The 18,515-nt window shown below is 43.2% G+C and overlaps 1 protein-coding gene and 1 long non-coding RNA gene across 5 annotated transcripts in view; one reads left to right on the forward strand and one right to left on the reverse strand.

Moving 5' to 3' along the window:
* Positions 1–18,515, forward strand: part of JPH1 (junctophilin 1) — an 82,683-nt gene that overhangs the window by 16,902 nt on the left and 47,266 nt on the right. The window lies entirely within an intron of this gene.
* On the reverse strand, positions 11,279–12,000 carry LOC125097177 (uncharacterized). The gene is made up of 2 exons (XR_007126515.1): positions 11,571–12,000; positions 11,279–11,350 (listed from the first exon to the last, which is right to left on the reverse strand). It is a non-coding gene; the product is annotated as an uncharacterized LOC125097177 (long non-coding RNA).

Consider the following 18,515-nt stretch of genomic DNA (forward strand, 5'->3'; position numbering starts at 1 on the left):
GTCCACTTATATTTGGGGTACTATAAAATGTTTGGTATGGCTGGAGAACATGGCTAGAAAAGACTACTAAATTGGGGGGGGGGGTTGAGAGATGAGGTGGAGGAGTAAGTAGGGGCTCACTGACCTGTAAGGGGGAGTTTGGACATTATCACAAAGATCGGGGAGAGCTACTGGTAGGCTTAGGCAGAAGAATTACATGATCAAATTTAGAAAGATCACTCTGGATGCAGGTGGTATAGGGACTGGGAAGAGCAAGGGGCAGTAAAATTGGAGTTTGATTAAGTAGTACTCTGCTAACTAGTAATCTGGGTAAGAACCTATGGGCTGAGCTAAGCAGTGACTGTGGGGATGGAAAGAAGCCCACGTATGGGTGACAGCCTCACAAGCAGACTCAGTAGGACCTGATGGCTGGTTGCATAAATGTGGCAAACCTAGAAGAGGCAGAGTGAGAGGGACCCCCACATTTCAGGCTCAGGCAACTAGAGGGATGCTAGTTCTATTTATTCAGAAAGGGACCAGAGAAGAAAATATTGGTTTAGAGAGGAAGATGTTTGGATTTTGACTTCTTGAATTTTGAGATGCTGGCCCCAAAGACAGAAGGGAATGTGGGTCTGGAATTCAGACTTGTACCACACATAGAACTCAGATCCAAACCCTGAGGAACAAAGACATCGATGAGGCACATAGCAGAAGAGGAATTCCACATACGTGATGCTAGATGCAGCTATTTTTAAGAAGTACAAATAAAGCAATTCTCACATTCAGTAAGAGGAACCCATTGCTTTAGGACAATGCAATTGTGTAGGTATCAGAAAGTCTGTTCCTGAATTTGTGAAATTATGCTTTCTAAGATTTATGCTCAAAGGGCCTACCCAGTGAGCAAGATCTGTTGGCCTATTTCTTTCTTGGCAATATACAGGAACAAAATATCACTCTCCCAAATTATTGTGCTAAAGAAACCTCATTTTGGCAAACATTTATTTAGTGCCAGCTCTGTCCAAACATGACACTAGGCCCTAGGAATACAGAGATGAATAAGAAACAGAACTTGTCATGGAGGGCAAATATCTTGAGGGTTCACAGCACTCCTGTGCTGGGGCCGGTGCTGTGAGCTAGGTGGGGCTGGGAGGTGGAGAGACCCACCGGGAAGCACCTAAGCCACCTGGGTGAGCTTGTCACTTGGCTGTTCTCTTGCACAAGCAAGCCCTGTCTGCCCAGACCACCCTCACACACAGGCCCCTTTCCTTTGCCTAACCTCTGTTAGTCTTTTGTGATCATGCACAAGGTCTGTATAGCACTGAGTTAGGAAAACCTAACAGAATGTCTCTTCATATATGGACTTTTATCACTGACAGTAGCAATGCTATCAACAGAATATACATAGATAAGAATTTTATAGTGCTAAGGAGAAGGTGACTGGTGCTTTCTTTTTAAAAAAAACAAATTTTTTCAACAGCTAAATAATTTTAATTTAAATCACATTTTAACTTAAAACTATCTCTGCTTAGAATCTGAGATCTGATTTTTGACAGTAGCAAATCTCAGCATCATTTGGATACAGAAACATCAAAGTTAGCTATCCTGCAGTAAGTTGAATTTTTGGCCATGTTTCCAAATAGGGAAGCAGTGTAGACAGTGCTACACATTTCCGCCATGTATGTGACACACTAGTGCAACCTCTCTTCCCCTTTGGGTCTGAGGATAGCAATTCGGGTGATGCCTTTGGGCCACATACAAACGGAGCTGACATGGTTCAGTGGTTACCTGGTGCCTAAACCCGTGCCATGAACCTGGCAACTGTCACCTCACCTAATCCCCACAGCCACCCCATTAGTAGGAAACCGAGACATAGGTCAGAAAACAAGCAGATGACCTATGTAGGGCAGACTCCAGGCAGCATAGCATCAGAGCCCAAACCTTTTTTTTTTTTTTTTAATTTATTTTCAGTGTAACAGTATTCATTGTTTTTGCACCACACCCAGTGCTCCATGCAATCCGTGCCCTCTCTAATACCCACCACCTGGATCCCCCAACCCCCCCCCCCCCCCCCCCGCCCCTTCAAAACCCTCAGATTGTTTTTCAGAGTCCATAGTCTCTCATGGTTCACCTCCCCCTCCAATTTCCCTCAACTCCCTTCTCCTCTCCCCAACCTTTAATGTCCACTAGGTTTTGAGAATTGGGGTAGGATTTTTTTTCCTTTTACCCAGGCACTTGCCTTAGGTTCATAAAGGAAGCTCCATCTGGGAGCGGTATTATTTCGTCATATGCTTCATTTTGCCATTTCATTTAACCAATGTTATTCATTCAATAGCCACAAATCTTGTGGCTGACATGAACAGATAATATCAGTTTAGCACGGTGAATGCTAAGAAAAACTGAAAATGCAAAGGAAGGAAGAACACTAAACACACGTGGGGCTGAAGGGCTGAGCCTGTGCTCTGGAGAGTGAATCAAGACTCAGCGGAAAGCAAATGGTGGCCAGGGTAGTCCGGACAGAAGGAATATCCTGAGGAAGGCAGAGTGGGATGAAAGTGCATAGGCTGAGTTCCTGGCAGCGTTGGCTAGAAGGGCTTCTCCATCCACACCCCCTGCAGCAGATCACAAGGGGCACTTGAAATTTCTGGCCCCCACCCCGTGCTGAGTTCTCGTGTTTTGGGGTGAGGCTCAGAAGTCTGCATTTGACAAGCTTCCCCGGTTATTCTGAGGCACACTGAAGGTTGGTACGTGTAGGTTAAGATAGGTTAGGAAATGATGTCATGAAGGTTTGGGAGCTGGATCGTCTGTTCCTGTTGGCCTTGGGAAGTCTTTGAAGGAAGTGGAGCCCAGAACCAACCATCTGCCTCTGAGACGGATTTAAGTGGGGCCAGGATTGGAGGCCTGGTCTGTAGCAAGACGGTAAAGACCCAGTCAAAGGCATGGATAGCAGAGAAGCAAGAGACGAAATTTGTAGGAATTGATGGATTGAAGTGTTGGGTGAGGAACAGAGGCAAATCTAAGATGTTTGTGTGATATTCTAAAGCCTCTAAATAAGATTAGTGAAAAGGTTCATCATTCCTGGAATGTGGGTCATTTATTTTAGACATACTAAGCAAAGTCATCTTTCTGGATCTCTCATCAATAGATGGGATGAGGGAGAAATTCATCAGTGGGGATGAGGAAGTGGGAGTCAGTGGACCACACTGTCACAGAGAGCCCAGGTCTGGGCCTCTGCTGCTGTTTTGAACTTGACTTCACCTAGCCATACCAACAATATTTCTTACAGAAATTATTTAACTCGTAAACACAGTAAAACATCACTAATGTTTTACTTGCCCATCTCCAGATTCATCCTCTATCAGATGGTGGTGGACTGAAAGGGAAAATGTCCCTTTAACAGGACACTTAACAGTGTAAACTGTTAAGAACAAGCTTACAGTTAGGGACATTATAACCAAAATTAAAGCCATTTTCAAAGTACCTGTAAGCATTCCAGGAGCTCAGCTCACATACCAGTTTTTGTTTTTGTTTTTTATCATCTCAGGGGTATTGTTAAATGTTGACACACTTAGTACCAAAGGAGATCCTGAAGTGGGAGAAAGGTAGATGTGCCTGACCCATCCACGAGCTTCGGGTTGGTTGAAGAGAACTTACACCCACAAGGAGTAGTTAAATAATAACACAAAGCGATTCATTCAGTCAACTGTTTCTTAGTGACCATCGCATTCCATACGGGTTTTGAAGTAGTTCATGTAAATGTCTAAATGGTCAGTCTTACGGGAATTAAAAGATTGACTTGTCCATAAAGCACCTCCAAAGACCGTTTTCTTGGCCACTACTACTATTCTGAGGTCTTGTGTGTGTGTGTGTGTGTGTGTTACCATACAAGCTTGACAGTAAAAGCATTTTTCAAAATTGTTATTCTTCTTGCTCCTCGCTAAGTCAGAAAAACTTTGAACCCATTATTGGAATGATTAAAGCCTAATTTTAGAGCGAGCCAACAGTCCCTAATGTTTAAATCTATAAATGAAAACAAGGGAAAGAACAGCATATGTAAGTCTTCATTTTTTTTCTTCCTTTGGAATTTTCAGTACTGTGTTAATTTTGTGGTGCTAAAGTTCAGTTACTAAACTTTACTCTTGAAAAGTTTTCTTTAAATTACAGCTTCTAAATTTGTAACAGTTAACAGAGCCTCTACTCTATTTAGTGCCCGATAATAAGGGAAATTTCAAAGGAAATGGAAATTTCAAAGGAAATGTAAGCCAACAAAGGGAAGAAAATTTTTTAAAAAGTCTCCAGCATCTCCCCTCCATAAACAGTGTCTGTGTAAACACGTATGCATATGAATCTACGTAAATTCGTCCGTATAAGATGCTGGCCCTGAGGGAATGCCGAGTAATGAGAAAGGGGAGAGAAATGAGAGAGGCAGCATGAATAAAGGGGTTCCTGGGATAATTGGCGTGTCTGGTGCCAGGTGGAATTGGTCTAGAATGATTTCATAAGGAATTTGAGCCTTGAGCAATATTTTGAAGGGAAGCTAAGGCATGGTTTGTCACAGAGGCAACAGAAATTTTGCCAGGTGGGGGAAGAATAGCGTGTCTGATGACTCACAGCCTGAAGAGAATGAAAAATGCTTCAAGGCAGTAAAGATCACCAATGTTCATTATCTATGGGCAATACTGTCCTTGTGGTTCGCTGGAGTAGCTATTACTTCTGGCCTCAAAATCTTATTAATCTTCTGATATTCCATGTTGGTATTCCCTGCTGACTCCCATGGCCAACAGAACCTGAAAACAAGGATCTTTGATAGGCAGACACTTCCCTCTCACCCTCATCCTACCACCCAGAAAAAAACGATCCGGAAAGCTAGTAAATTGGGGGATAGCAGTAGTGGGGCTGGTCTGAAATTCCCGGAGGCTAATGCTTTTGTTTTGTAGAAAAGAATAAAAATAAGACACTGGATCTGACATTTCTGTTAGATTTTCACTCCGGAGCTTTATCCTCTTTTGAGAAGTCTCACAGTGTGTGTACAGAAATGTACTCAAAACCTGTCTGGACTGTGCGCCCCCCTACTGGTGTGCATAATGTAAGACGCACGGTGTTTTGCTTTGCGGCAGGTGGTGTAGAGTACAGCTGAGTCATGGTCAGAGAAGAGGACAATTAGATAAGGGTGCTGACTATTGAAGGATCTTAAAAGCACTAATCAGGCATTATGCAATACACAAGTGGAAACCGTTTCAGAGTCCTGAGGAAGTTGGTAACATGAGCAAAACAACATCTGAGGAGAATGGTTTTAGCTGTCATGCACACAGTGGATTGGACGCAGCAAAAGTTGGGACAGGACCATCAAGGACATGAACATATCAATCCACACATAAAGAACTGGATTCTTGAGAGCGGCAAAGGAGAACTCATCTTGTCTACCACAGCTTGTGTAGAAAGAGCGTTAAAACCCTAAGGATCTGAGCATAGTCCGCTAAGAGCACACAGGGGCCATAAATAATGGCCGTGACACTTTGCGGAGAAGGAGAATGAATCTTTGAGTCGTGGGTTTTCAGGGAGGAACAGAGCAAAAAGATTCCTATAAGAACAGTAACCAAAAAGCCTTGCTCATTTAAGTATTTCCAAAGGAACTGAAAACATCAAAATCAAAGATTTATATAGTCGCTTGTAATAGAGTTGTTAGGAAAATGAGAGAAGGCTGCGGTTGAGAAATTCATAAGGAATCATCAGAGATCGTAAACCATGTGCAGAAATGAAGGAATTATTTTATACCAAGATAAGCTAAGCTTAGGCAAGGTACTGACCAAGGTTTGATTGTGGTTATAACTAACATCTCTATTTGCATAATTCCATTGTCTGGAATCAAGTCAAATTAGCAAATCCTTTTCATTTCTTATTTACTTTATTAATAGAGTAGCCATCCCTGTATCTAGATGGTCAGCCATATAGTAATCAGAGCTTTCATTAACTCTTTAGCTGCCTGTTGTCTTTGGCTAAAGTCCATATAAAAGAGTGAAATTGACATCTGTGATTTTCTTTGCCTTGGAAAAGGCATCTTTCATTTTTGCTTAGTTAGTATATGTACGAAACGGATTAAGAGAATAAGCACATGGCTTGTATGAAGATGCCTGACTTACTAATTAAAGTGTGAAAACTCTGCAGAGGCTAGTTTCAGGCCCCAGACCTTATCCCCTGGGACCTACCCCCAAAAGGACATTAGTAGGCGCTTTACGTACATGGAGTAGGTAGAACAGTGAGTAGTAAGTTAGCAGTCTTGCAAAGAGCATTTGGGTTCAGGTGAAGATCAAAATCACAGGAGAACCAGAGCTCTGTTTTGTGCTGATGGTGTTCCACAAGGCCATCCATGTTTTTTTCCCTCCCTGGTCTCTGCTCTAACTCGTTGCAAGTTTATTTTGTTTGACCCCTCTCTGGTTTGTAATAGAGAGTCTGCCTAGCCTCCCAGAGCTGGCAGACTCTGGCAGTGGCAAGTCCCAGCTTGAAAAGCAGCTCCCCCTCCCCCCGTTCAAGCCGCCTCTGACCGGCCCCCTGAGAAATCCCCCCCTCCTGCTGGAAATCAGACAGGTGCATAAGGTAGAGGGGCCTCTGTTGAGCAGTCTGATTTTTCCATTAAGAAGAAACTAGTTACATGTGTATTCTGGTCTAGTCCGTCAACAGTTTTCCTTATTCTCATGAAGTAAGAAAATACGAAAAGAAAAAATGTTTTTACTAAACAATGAACACTTACTAAATAAGTCAAAATATAAAATTTGTCGCTCTTTCAAAAGTATGGGTTACATTGAGTCATGCCTTAAAATTTTTGTTTAGAAGAGGACTCTGAATTAGCCAGGTACGTAAAAGTTGAAGTGTTCAAGTCATGGAGATTAAGAAGGGATTTCTTTGTAGGAAAAAAAAAGTAAAACTTGTGGGCAAATAAGTATATTTACAGTCCCTGTACCAAGCAAGTGTAGTGACTTTTAGGAGCTTAAAATAGGCTGTACGTAACTAGTTTTTCTCATGACATTTTCAAGATTTTTTTTCTCTTAACTTTTCTGTTCGTCCTTTTCCCCATCCACTGCAGCTCTAGAATTAGTATGAAATTCTGCTCACCTAAATTCTAAATAATTTTTAGAGATCTGAATTAATATTGAACTAACAAGCTATAAAGCCACATAGAGTTACTACAAGTTTTTCCAAATAATTGGGCACAAATCTAAAAGCTAGCTGGAATCACTTTTAGTAAGAACCACAGGAGTAAAACCCAGAATAAAATGTTTCTTATAACCAGAAAGAAAATGGTAATCATGAATAAGAGGTCATTTTTAAACTTCAGTGGCCTACTTTATGTTTATGTATACCATATAACTAATAAAAATAATTGTCTTACACATCACATGGGACCCAGCACAGGTATCAAGACCTAATAGGCACTCTAAGTACTTGCTTTTGATTCATTTATCATTTTTGAGTTCGCAATCTTCCTTGGGGACTTAGAATCCATTACGAAACGAAGATCTCATCGGGCTTCTGACAGTTCATTTATCAGCTCAATATGACATTAATATATGCTGAGGTCATTGCATAAAAGTTTTGAAGTTTAGCGAAAATGATCATTTGTTACTGAAAGTCCTTTGTAGTTAGTGATGCTGATCTCCTGGGGCTCAGTTGTAACACTCACGAAACCCAAGTGATAGGAGACAATCAGGTGAATGTGTTGAAGTTTGAGAGGTCCAATTCACTCATTACCTGGAAACTGTATCCCTTTCCCAGACAGGCCCAGATCAGCGCCCGGAAGCAAGACCCCGAGAGATCCATTCACAGGGGACCCGAAGAACAGGCCGCTCTTTCCCATGGTACTGGCCCTGCCTTACGTTTGGGGGCCAGGATGGCAGAAAGACTCTCGCAGCTTGCCAGACTGGGCCGAGGGGGGAGATTTTACTCAAATAGTGTCCATGTGACCTTTTACTTACCTTGGATTACTTGTCCAAAAAAGGGGGTGGTTTGGCGCCCAGCTCACAGGAGTTGAAAGAATTAAATTTGATTAGTGTCTGCATGCCCCTTACCTAGTAAGTAGCATTTAATAGGTACTAAATAAACCAATAACAGCCAGCAGTTGTTGAATACTTCCCTACTGAGTACTGTCTAAAGGCAGCCCTTGCCCTCTGAGAGCTCCTATTTCCAGGGCAGGAGATTGAGGAGAAAAGCAGCAGGTAGTAAATGAGGTGACACAGGAAAGAACAGGATATATAAGAAGCCAGCAGAGGATCCCTAAGCACCTGGAGGGACTGAGAGAGACTTCAAGGGGGAAACTCTTGGGCATTCCTGGGGAGACACGTAGGCATTTCCAGGAACAGAACAGGGAAGAAGGGCAAAAGCATGGAGGGTTAACAGCTCTTCTTTGTCCCTTCCCTGCTACGATGCTGTTGTTACTTATCCTCCCTGAGTTCCAGAGCATGGAGAGGCAGTGTGTGCAGTTTGTGGCCAAGAACACACACACCGTGGCTGCAGTCTGGGTTCCGATCCTGGCGCCGTCAGCGCTGGGACTCGGGCCTCATGTGCCTTCATCTGCATGGTGGGAAAAGAACAGTAAGAGCTATTTGCAGGATTATCCCGAGGGTTAAATGAGGTAATAGATTTGAGGCAGAAAGGGGATGCTACATGTTTCATGTTAGAGTAAATTTTGTAATTATTTCAACCAGCGATTCCCGAATACCTGCTCTGTGTAGAGCAGAAACAGTCGGTGTTTGGGGGAGAATCCAAAATGAGATAGGGCCCTATGCTCCAGGAAATTTGTAACTTAGTGGCAGAGATGGATAGGTAAACAACTTGCAGTGCAGCTGGAAATTAAAGTAGAGCTACGTGGAGGTTGAAGCAACGTGTGGGAGCATCACTAGGAAAGAAATCTGTTCCAAGGAAGAGGAGGAATTCTTGGGAGAAGTGAGGTTGGTGTAGAATTTTCGCCCAGCGCTCACTTTGGCTTGCTTTGGCTCCGTCGTGTGTGACTCCGGGCGGGTCCCTCCAGGAGCACTGTTCCGCCTATTTCCTTCCCTGTGGCCAACTGTGTCTTGGCTCCTATCCCATTTGTTTACCTGGATGGCATTCAGACGCTTCCCTTCAAACTGACGCTGGAAGGTAAATGGGGTAGGTTTCTACCATCGGCCTAAAGGAGATGCGGGAAGAGCAGGGGCTGAGAGCGGGCAGGAACTGGGGACTTTTTCTTCAGCAGGAAGAAGGCAAGTTACAGGGAAGTCCCCAGGCCCTAGGCTTTGGAGCCCTGTCCCAGAATTCTCCTTCCAGCCCCTGCGCTGCTCCTGTTCTGTTGCTTTTGGTTCCCAGGACTCCACCGACTGCCCGCACTCAAAGGAGCTCCCTCTGACTTGCAGGGCGCCACCTCCTTTGCTCCCCCAGGGCGTTGCGAGGCCCGTACTGTGCCTGGGAAGCCGGATCTGAGAAATCAGAGAAGTGAGAGCAGCATCCTCTCCTGCACCTGCCAGGCCCTACAGGGGTCCCCATGTCTTCCAGGGTCTACCAGCTCCCACGAAGGAACTGGGTGTCTACTGACCCCCCAGTGTCTTTTAGCAGTTGGGTCCAAGCTACCCTGTTTCTGGCAGGACCGTCTCATGGAAGCTGGTTTGTGCCTGACTCTGCCCCACAGTTTGAGCTCTGATAGCGTGCCAACCCACCTTTTTGGTCATTCTGATCCTGGGAAGAGAGGCTTGTAAGTCAATGCTAACTCGGTCATCTCTGCCTTTGAAAATCAAGGAAAAGGTGAATGTGGGCTGTATCTCAGAGTTGTGGAAAGGACAAAAGAGGGACACGATTCCAGTAAATGTTTAACTGACAGCCTGATTTTTGCCCAGAGTGGTTTAGGGAATTCTTTCTGCAATGTGATATAGTAGTTAAGAGCACAGATGTCTAAGCCACAGCAACTTCAAATCTTGTCTCTGTCACAGTTTTAGCTGAGTGGCCTCAAGTGAGCAACTTTACCTCTCTCAGCCTTAACTGCATCGTCTGTGAAATGGACATGATAATTCACAGTACCTCCTCACAGAGTTAAAATGAGTCCTTGAGTTGGTATGTGTTTGAGTGTTTGAAACAGTGCCTGGCACCAGCAGCATTGGGTAGGTGTGAGCTCCTGCACTTGTTATGGAGCACACAGAGAAATTTGGGGTGAACTTGTTCTCCTGATGCCTCATTGGGCATATTTGAGGATCTAATTTCTCTTGAGGCCCTATCCAAGGCTTTGATGAAGTTCAAGTAATATGCATGTTCAATTACTGGGTTAGTGGAAGTTCATTGCATTCATAGGCTTCTGAGAAAGATTGCTGTAGAGATTTTCCCCCAAATTCTAGAATAGCATAAACGATCTTTTTTCCTAATACATCACATGCAAACATGAAGACAAATCCCAGCCTGTGGTATGCAGAGCCACACCTCTGTTTGAGGTGCCTGTAGGCCGCTTCAGGGTGTGTGCAAACTGTGGATATAAAGACAGATTTTTGTGATGCAGGTTTCCTTTTTGAGACTGGGACCAGCCTGATTCATTCACCATTTTGTGCTGTGTGCTGTGAAAATTTAAACAGCTTTGAGCTGAACACCTGTGTCTTTGTCCTGGCTCTTGCCTTGCAAAACAGGATTTGATTGGACTTCTCTTTGCAACCCAGTTACCCACCTCCATGCCTGCATTTCTGCATCCCTACCTCATAGTGCTTCAATCAGCTTTTCAGAAGAAATAGCCAGACTTGAAAGGATGAGAAAATAACCTGAAAATTAGATAGAAAAATCCTCTTTATGCTATGTTTATGTTTGATTAAAAACGACGCACTGTAAAATGCCAGTGCCATAAGACGATTACAGCATCTTCATTATGTCCTTTCTGAGGCGTGTCTGTTTAGCCTTTCGGGAAATAACTGAAACCAGCCTTCCCCCACCCCACTTGCACTTGGGTAGATTTGCAATCTGCAAAATGACATCAGAAGAATAGAGTAAAAAGTAAGGATCCAGAATCCATACTTACAGATCCGAATGCCGTAGGCCATTGTGACAAATTATGGAAGACCGAGAACACCGTCCTTTCCTACACTAAGTACTTGCTGGTGCTTCTAGGGGTAAACACTGCTAGGAGTTCAGAAGTGAGTCTGAGATCATCCTGGCTCTCCAGCAGGGTGTCCTCCAGGAGTGCATTACAACAAATCGCCGTGACGTGAGGGGACAAGTAAGTGCTATGATGGAGTCAGTTGCGTTGCCTGAATCTTTTTAGTCTTGCATGAAATTCAAAAGAATCAAGGGATTTTTTTTTCCCCCCATGTGGGAGCATCAGGAATGGCCTCAGGAGAAAGGGGCTAGGTTGGATCTTGGACCTTGGGAAGGATTTCTGCAAATACAGGTGGGAGAGAGCATGTTCTAAGCAAAGGGCATGAGGAAAGAGCACAAAAGCAGGGGTCGGGGGAACAGAGGCACAATAGGGAACATCCTGCAAGGAACCCAGTTCCTGGTGTTCTCCCAAAGCTCTGCGATTATTTGCATTTTTCAGTTAAATGCCATTGAGGTTATCTCCTTATTTCAAAAAAAAAAAAAATCAAAGCTTTAGTTACCATTCTATTAGGCCATCTTGTTCTTGCTGAGCAGATCTGTGTTACCGTCTCTCTCTGAAGAGGGCTGTGTTGTAGCTGTAGCTGGTGGTGTAATTGTGGTAGGTGCCCTCATTGCCATAAAGGCAGGTATGTTCACCGCAGTAGTCATTTATTTCCTTTTAACCCTGTAAATAAATGAAAATCAGATATAACTGAACTCTGGCTCCACTCTCTCAGATGAGGTTTCTATAGAAAATGTTATTTTCCCCTTTTTGATGGTTGCTTGGTTTCGTGGATCTGGTGGCTTGAGTGCAGGTATATTTCTCGGGCCTGGTTGGTTGGTGTCTTTCAGAGTTTACAAGGCAGCCTCCTTTCCAGCAGTCCAGCCGCCCCCCTCACATATGGGCGAGCCCATGTTTGCCAAGCAGCAGACTCAAGTAAAATCCTCCCTCCCTGGACAAAAGCCATGCATAATTGGAAAGTCACCTTTAAGGCTAAGTAGCTCTGCGCAGCAAAAATATTTACCAGCTTTTAACAGAAACATGTGAACAAAAGATTATTCAAAGAACCTAACCCTGTCATTATAACTATGTGAGTCTACGGTTTCACTGTCTCTATTTATTTAGTGTTGACTAAGTAACCACATTGATCTCTTCCGAGAAGCCGTCCGTGGGCTCTACTTTCTTTTTGTTTCGTCTGCCTCCTAAAGCATTTCCTTGAATGCTCATGTGCTCCGTAACTCTCTTTCCTTCTGCCTCTCACTCATGCTTGTCTTCTACACACTTCTGTCCTGCTCCCTGCCAACTTGTCCCACTTCTTCTGGACTTAACCATCCACCATCCTTCTGGATATCCCGCTCTGCCTGGCGCATTTTGACCCTGAAGTCATTTGTAGACCCAGCTCATTTAATTGAGAGCCTCCTCCCTGCTGACATGATGCGGTCCAAGAAATGGGTTTTCAAAGGCAGCACTTGCCCTTTGGGGTCCTCATAATGTCATGAGGTGAGACGGGCAAGTAAACAGCCCATTACAGGACAGAAGTGCTGGTGCAGCTGAAATTCTGCTGCAGAGGGCAACGGGAGGCTTAGCGACCCATGGGCAGACCGAGGAGGATTGGAAGATGAAACCTGCCCCAGCCCAGGCCCTCCTGGGGCTGCCTTCTCCAGCCCCCTCCACCTTCCTGTCTGCTCCTTGGCATTCCGTAAAGACCCCTGTCTCAGTACTTCTTAGGCTATAGGTCTGTGCTTATTCTGTCCAGCCAGTTCCTATGAGTAATTGTACACCTCGAAGTGGAGAGCGGGTAGGACACATTCTATAAACTGTGACTTCCCCGGGCTTGGTCTTTTTATCTGTAAGGTGAGAATGGAGACTTAGAATTCCTGCCATCGTTTTTCTGGTTTGAAAAAAATAAACCTTAGGATTATCAGCTAAAACAAGTACATATTTATATGGAAAACCAAAAAATGTTTTGCCTTTATTCTGTGATGATACAGACATGATATAAAAGTGAATTTCCTTAGTAGAATTAATTTCTAAGGATAAAGAGAAGAGAATTTTTTTTTAAATAGTTCTGAATATGAAAGTTTGTTACCAATGCCAAAACAGTAGTCTTGAAGGAAATGTATGGTCAGAGGGAAATTCTACTTCCTTGGATAGACTTTGACTCTTAAAAGTCTCTGCTTTCTTTCTTAAAAAAGAGAAGCTGAACTGATTGTTAAATCGAATATGTATACTAATGCAGTTTAGTGAACTTTCCAAAAATCATTTTGAAGTGATTCGAAAGATTCTAGGAAATATAAGGATTTGGGTTGTTTCTAAATTCAGTAGCCCATGATTTTTAAAGATGTTGAGTCTCAGTTTGGGTCCTCAGGATACATCACCATTAGTAGAAGACTTATTTCTGTAACAGTACAGGGCAATTCATGGTAAGCCTTACTAGACTACTTCTTATGTGTGCAAGAGCACCAAAATGTAACTGGGTTTTCTCCACCATCAGTGCACATAGCAGCACTTGGAAATTTAGAAATTCAGAATCACTTGCTGTCAGGCCAGGCTCTACTGCAAGTTGTCATTACAGGTGGTATTGAGTATTCAGAAGTCTGCCTTGATTATTTTTTTAATTTCATTTTCATTATAAAGCCTTCCCGGGAGACGGTTTTGTTTTATAAGTTTAATTCAGTTTAGCTAGTATTTATCATTTATTATTTGGGCAGGCCCTGGAAGGCTCATTGGGAATATCAAATACGTGGTACAATTAACCGCCAATGTAAGAAAAACTGCCAAGCAAAGTGTTTAAAACCAGATTATTTTATCACCCCTTTTATGAATTTCCAGTGTAATAGAGAAGATAGGACAAATAAGGGAATGTGTAGTTAGCCAATACCATGAGTTTTATAGAGGGACAGATAGACCTGAAGTAACCGCAGGTGAGTTAGGCAGACAAAAGCCTCATTTAAGAAATGAATTGTAAATGGCATTTTGAAGGCAGAGGTGGCAGCATTGTAATGACCTGGGCACGCCTATCGTGAGAGCCAAGAACAGCCCAAGTTCATGGTGACTAGAGAGGACTAGACAAGGGGATCCACTGGCAGTAAACGTTGTCTACTGAAGACTCGTTAACAGAATGTCTTTTTATTTTTTAAGATTGATTGATTGATTGATTGATTGATTGATTGATTTGACAGACAGAGATCACAAGTAGGCAGATAGACAGGCAGAGAGAGAGGAGGAAGCAGGCTCCCCGATGAGCAGAGAGCCTGATGCAGGACTTGATCCCAGGACTCCGGGATCATGACCTGAGCCGAAGGCAGAGGCTTTAACCCTCTGAGCCACTCAGGTGCCCCTAGAATGTCTTTTTAAACAGATCATGCTACTGACCTATGCTTATGTCAGTGGTGATTTTTTTAAATTTTAATATTCTCTGTTTTTTGGATAAATGATGCATGTTCGTCGTTCAAAATTTTAAAGTTACAGAATGGAAGACTGAGTGATCAGTCTTTCTCCCATTCCTGACTCCAGCTAATCAGTTCCTTTTCCTAAAGACCACCAATGTTGTTAGTATCTTCATAAAGTTTTTCTAACACGTATACATACAAATATACATTTTGTCCCCTTTAAAATAAATGGTTACATACCACAAGTCCATAATTGCTTTCAAGATGTTTTGGGTCCAGATATGTTTTAGAATTCAGAATTTATTGGATTTCAGAAAAGCAAAATGACACTTATAGCATAAATTACTTAATATCTACAGGGCTTTTTAGATGTTGGAATTGTGCAGATAAAGGATTGTAGCCTAGAATGCAGGCTGTTCCATACCCTGCTGTTGTTTTTTAATTAGTAGTGTATATTGGAAGTCATTCCATATCAGTACATAAAAAGCTTCCTCATCCTATAAGCAATTAGAATTGATTCATATACTAGACTTCTATTAGAAAGTAACTTAAGTACATATGTAGTGCTTCGTGTACTTATACATTTATGTGTATATAGATATATGAGACACATATGTATTGGTGCAATTTAGAGCAAAAGCAGGTCTCGGTCAATTTTTTCTAAGGCTTTGTACAATAATGCCTTTTTTTTTTAAAGTATAAACAATAATAATACCGTTTTATGAAACACACAAACACACACAGACATGCACAGTTGAGCCAAACCCAACAGAGCCACAATATACAACATTATAATTTGTTCGGTGTTGGGTTTAAGAAAAAAAAAAAAGCCTGGGGAACTGGAATTTACTTTTCAGTATTCCTTAGGAGAATTCTTTGCCAAGTAAACATATGCAGGTTTATCTGTAACATCATCACCATTATCCTTTGTAGCCTCCTTGCTACCAGGAAAGGCAGAGGCTGTTTCAATAAGGGAGACACTCTTTTTAATTGGTGCGTCAGCGCCAATGACTGAAAGAGAGAGACTGGTAATAGCATGCGCTGTTGTCACCGTGCACCGGTGTTTCGGCAGTGAAGTCTGACTAAATAAGGCAATGCCCAAGTGAGCCTTATCAGTGCTTGACCGCAGTGACGGACGGGCAGCTGCTGAGCGGTGCCTGTCGGCCCGCTGGCAGTCCCTTAACCTCCTGGCAGAGGTGCGCTCATCACCTCCACCTGGAGTTCCTACCTGCAGAGCCCTGAGTGGTCACCACCTGCCTTTTATTTTCTATAAAACTGAATGTGAAACTTAAAAGTCTCTAGAGAGGCTGAAAGAGAGCTCAGCTTACTGTTCCAAAAATGTGTTATGCATGTAAGCATACTTATTTTTAGTGATGTGTCAGGGGAGATTTTGTTGAAGAGTTCATTCACCACTCCTGGCTCCCGACAGCTCTGTCCCCAGCCGCCACAGTGCCGCCCCAGCCCCCCTCCCCAGGCTGGGGTCCGCCCCCCCTCCCCTGAGGCAGGAGACTCGCAGCCGCTGCCACCCCTCGGACTCTTTGGGTGCAGGCTGCAGGACAGGGAAAGGAGGAAGCGAGGAAGTGCAGGAGAAGAGGGGGAAAGAAACTTTTAATCCCATCTAGTCCATCAGCTTGCCTTTTTGCTTTTCATTTCTCTGGTCTCCGTCCCGCATTGTCTATATTTGCCATTCTGTGTATTTATAAAAAGAAAATGGGGCAGGTTTTTTTTTGTAGGAATCAATCCAAAGGTACAATTCAAATGCCAGCAATGCCAGATCTTCCGTTAATATTAGTATTCCAGCCTACAAACTGGGCTTCTGATCCAGGCTTGGTTGTACAGTGCTTGGGGCCTCGGGGGGTTGACTGTGCCCACGTGGATGTGTGAAAGAGCTTCCCGGAGCACGCGATTATGTGCTGTAGCGCTCTACGACAGAGCTGAGAGATTACAGTCCATGTGGGGACACAGCGCTGACCTGGATTCATCACTGGTGTCCATCTTCTGCCCCCCTTCACTGTCCCTCCCCCAGCCTTCTCCCTTCTTCCCTTCCTCCCCTCTCTCCCTCCCTCCTTCCTTTTGTTTTCCTAACCCTTTAGCTTAGAAGGTTAAAGTAATCCCATTTCTCAGATCCTGGCTTTCTGTCTGCAACCCTCAGTGGAAGGGCCCTCTCTTCTTCTTTTCCCTCTTTCCCCTTTATTGGTTTCCCCAGGCCCATTCCCTTCCCCTCCATGACCGCCCAGTGATAAATGTTGATTTTACACCATTGATTCTGTGTAAATAGAAAAGCATAGTGTTGTTTCTAGATATTTTTAGTTTATATGAATGGCACTGCGTCACGCCGCTCATTTTCTTCTATTTGTAATCATTTAACATACTAATAACATTTTTTATTTTTTATATAATGCTAAAGTTTTGTTTATTTTATTTTATTGCCACTCAAGACTATTTTAAGATGTACATCTGGCCTCCATGCAGGCTTAAGTACACCTGGGCTGTTGGCTCTGACCGCTACACAGTATTCTAAAGTATACATGCATCTGAATTTATGTAGCATTCCCCCAGTGATGGATGCCTAGTTTGCCTCTAACACCCCACTGTCACAAACACCACTATAATAAACGTTGTGTTCAACTCTCTTTCAAAAGCCAAGATGAAGTTCATTAAAGTGCCTGTAGGGAAATCTTGGGGTACCTAGTACCTGTTTAAATGCAAATGTATACATTCTAAAGTTCTTTAAAAATTCTTCTGTAGTATGGAATAATGTTGGTACCCACCACAGAATGAGTATTCTTGGCATCTCTGTCCTGATGGCACAGAAAAAAATAAAACTTTCTGATAGAGTATGGAATGCATTCTGTGGTTGGACAGATAGCCTCTGGGTCCTCTGTTTTAGAATTAAAATATTCACACATCTTCCCCAATAATAGTTTGAGTCTTTGATAGGCAGAGCTTGGCAGAACATTCTAGACTAGTATGGGGGATTGATCTTATTCACACTCTATAATTTAAGGTCATGAAGTGGAGGAAGAACACAGGCTTTGCAGTCAGGGAATGTCTTAAGTCTACTTTGAGCAAGTTATTTCATCTCTCTTAGCCCTTGTTTCTTCGTCAATAAAATTAGGATTATTGAGTTCTCCCCATAGGACCATCAAAAGGATTAAATAAGCTAATAGGTGAAATGGACCTTGTTTAACGTCTGACACATAGTAAGCCTCTCATAAGGGGTAACTGTGGAACATTAGAAAAGTCTCCTCACCTCAGATTGAATTAGACAACCTCTCACACATATTTCCAAGAGCAGGCATTGTCATTTTTCTGTAGCCTCTCCCCATCTTCCATCTGTTGTAATGTCAAAGATGGCTGACGGTTGGCACTCCTGGGAAGGGAGAGGCTGGCGGTGGGCGGCACCAGTGGTTATAAGAAAAGGACAGGGTGTGGGAGGGGGAAATCCAACTGTGTTTAAGATTTATCCCATGACCTAATATCATCAAAGTATGAATGTGAGGAGATAATTGTGGGCTGAGTGAGGTCAGGATTGGGTAGCTCACACTGAGCACAGTGGACAGATAAGAACGGGTCTGGCACATCTTGGGGAGCCAGGGCTGGGAACTTAGACTCTGGCGATCAGAACACTGAGCATCCTCTACAAACTCTCATGAAAACAGTGTATGCTTCTCAGGCTTCAGTTAGAAATCTGTCCATCGAGACTTGCTTCCAAAGAAAGTGGCGTTGTTTCAGTGTGTTAGCTACTAAGACTGGGTCTGTTTGCCTGAAATAATTGGATAAACACATCTGTCCACTTAGTATTTTCAGCTCTCTTAACCAGTTTGGCTCACCAAGGGATCAGTAGGGTTTTTGCTCCTACTATATTAAGGCAAGCCATAAATGCCCAAGTGACCACTGGTAACATTCTGATCTGGGGAGGACAATGGTAAGCTGAGTGGGTTTAGCAGTGAATTTCCAGCTGATTACTAGTTTTAAGTGTAGCTCACAGGATTGATAAGAACCTTTTATCTGAATGATCAACTTAGTGAAAGTTCATTTTATTGGGATTATATTTGACTTAAATACAAAAA

This window comes from Lutra lutra, chromosome 4 (genome assembly GCF_902655055.1).
Source record: "Lutra lutra chromosome 4, mLutLut1.2, whole genome shotgun sequence".
Lineage (NCBI taxonomy): Eukaryota > Metazoa > Chordata > Mammalia > Carnivora > Mustelidae > Lutra > Lutra lutra.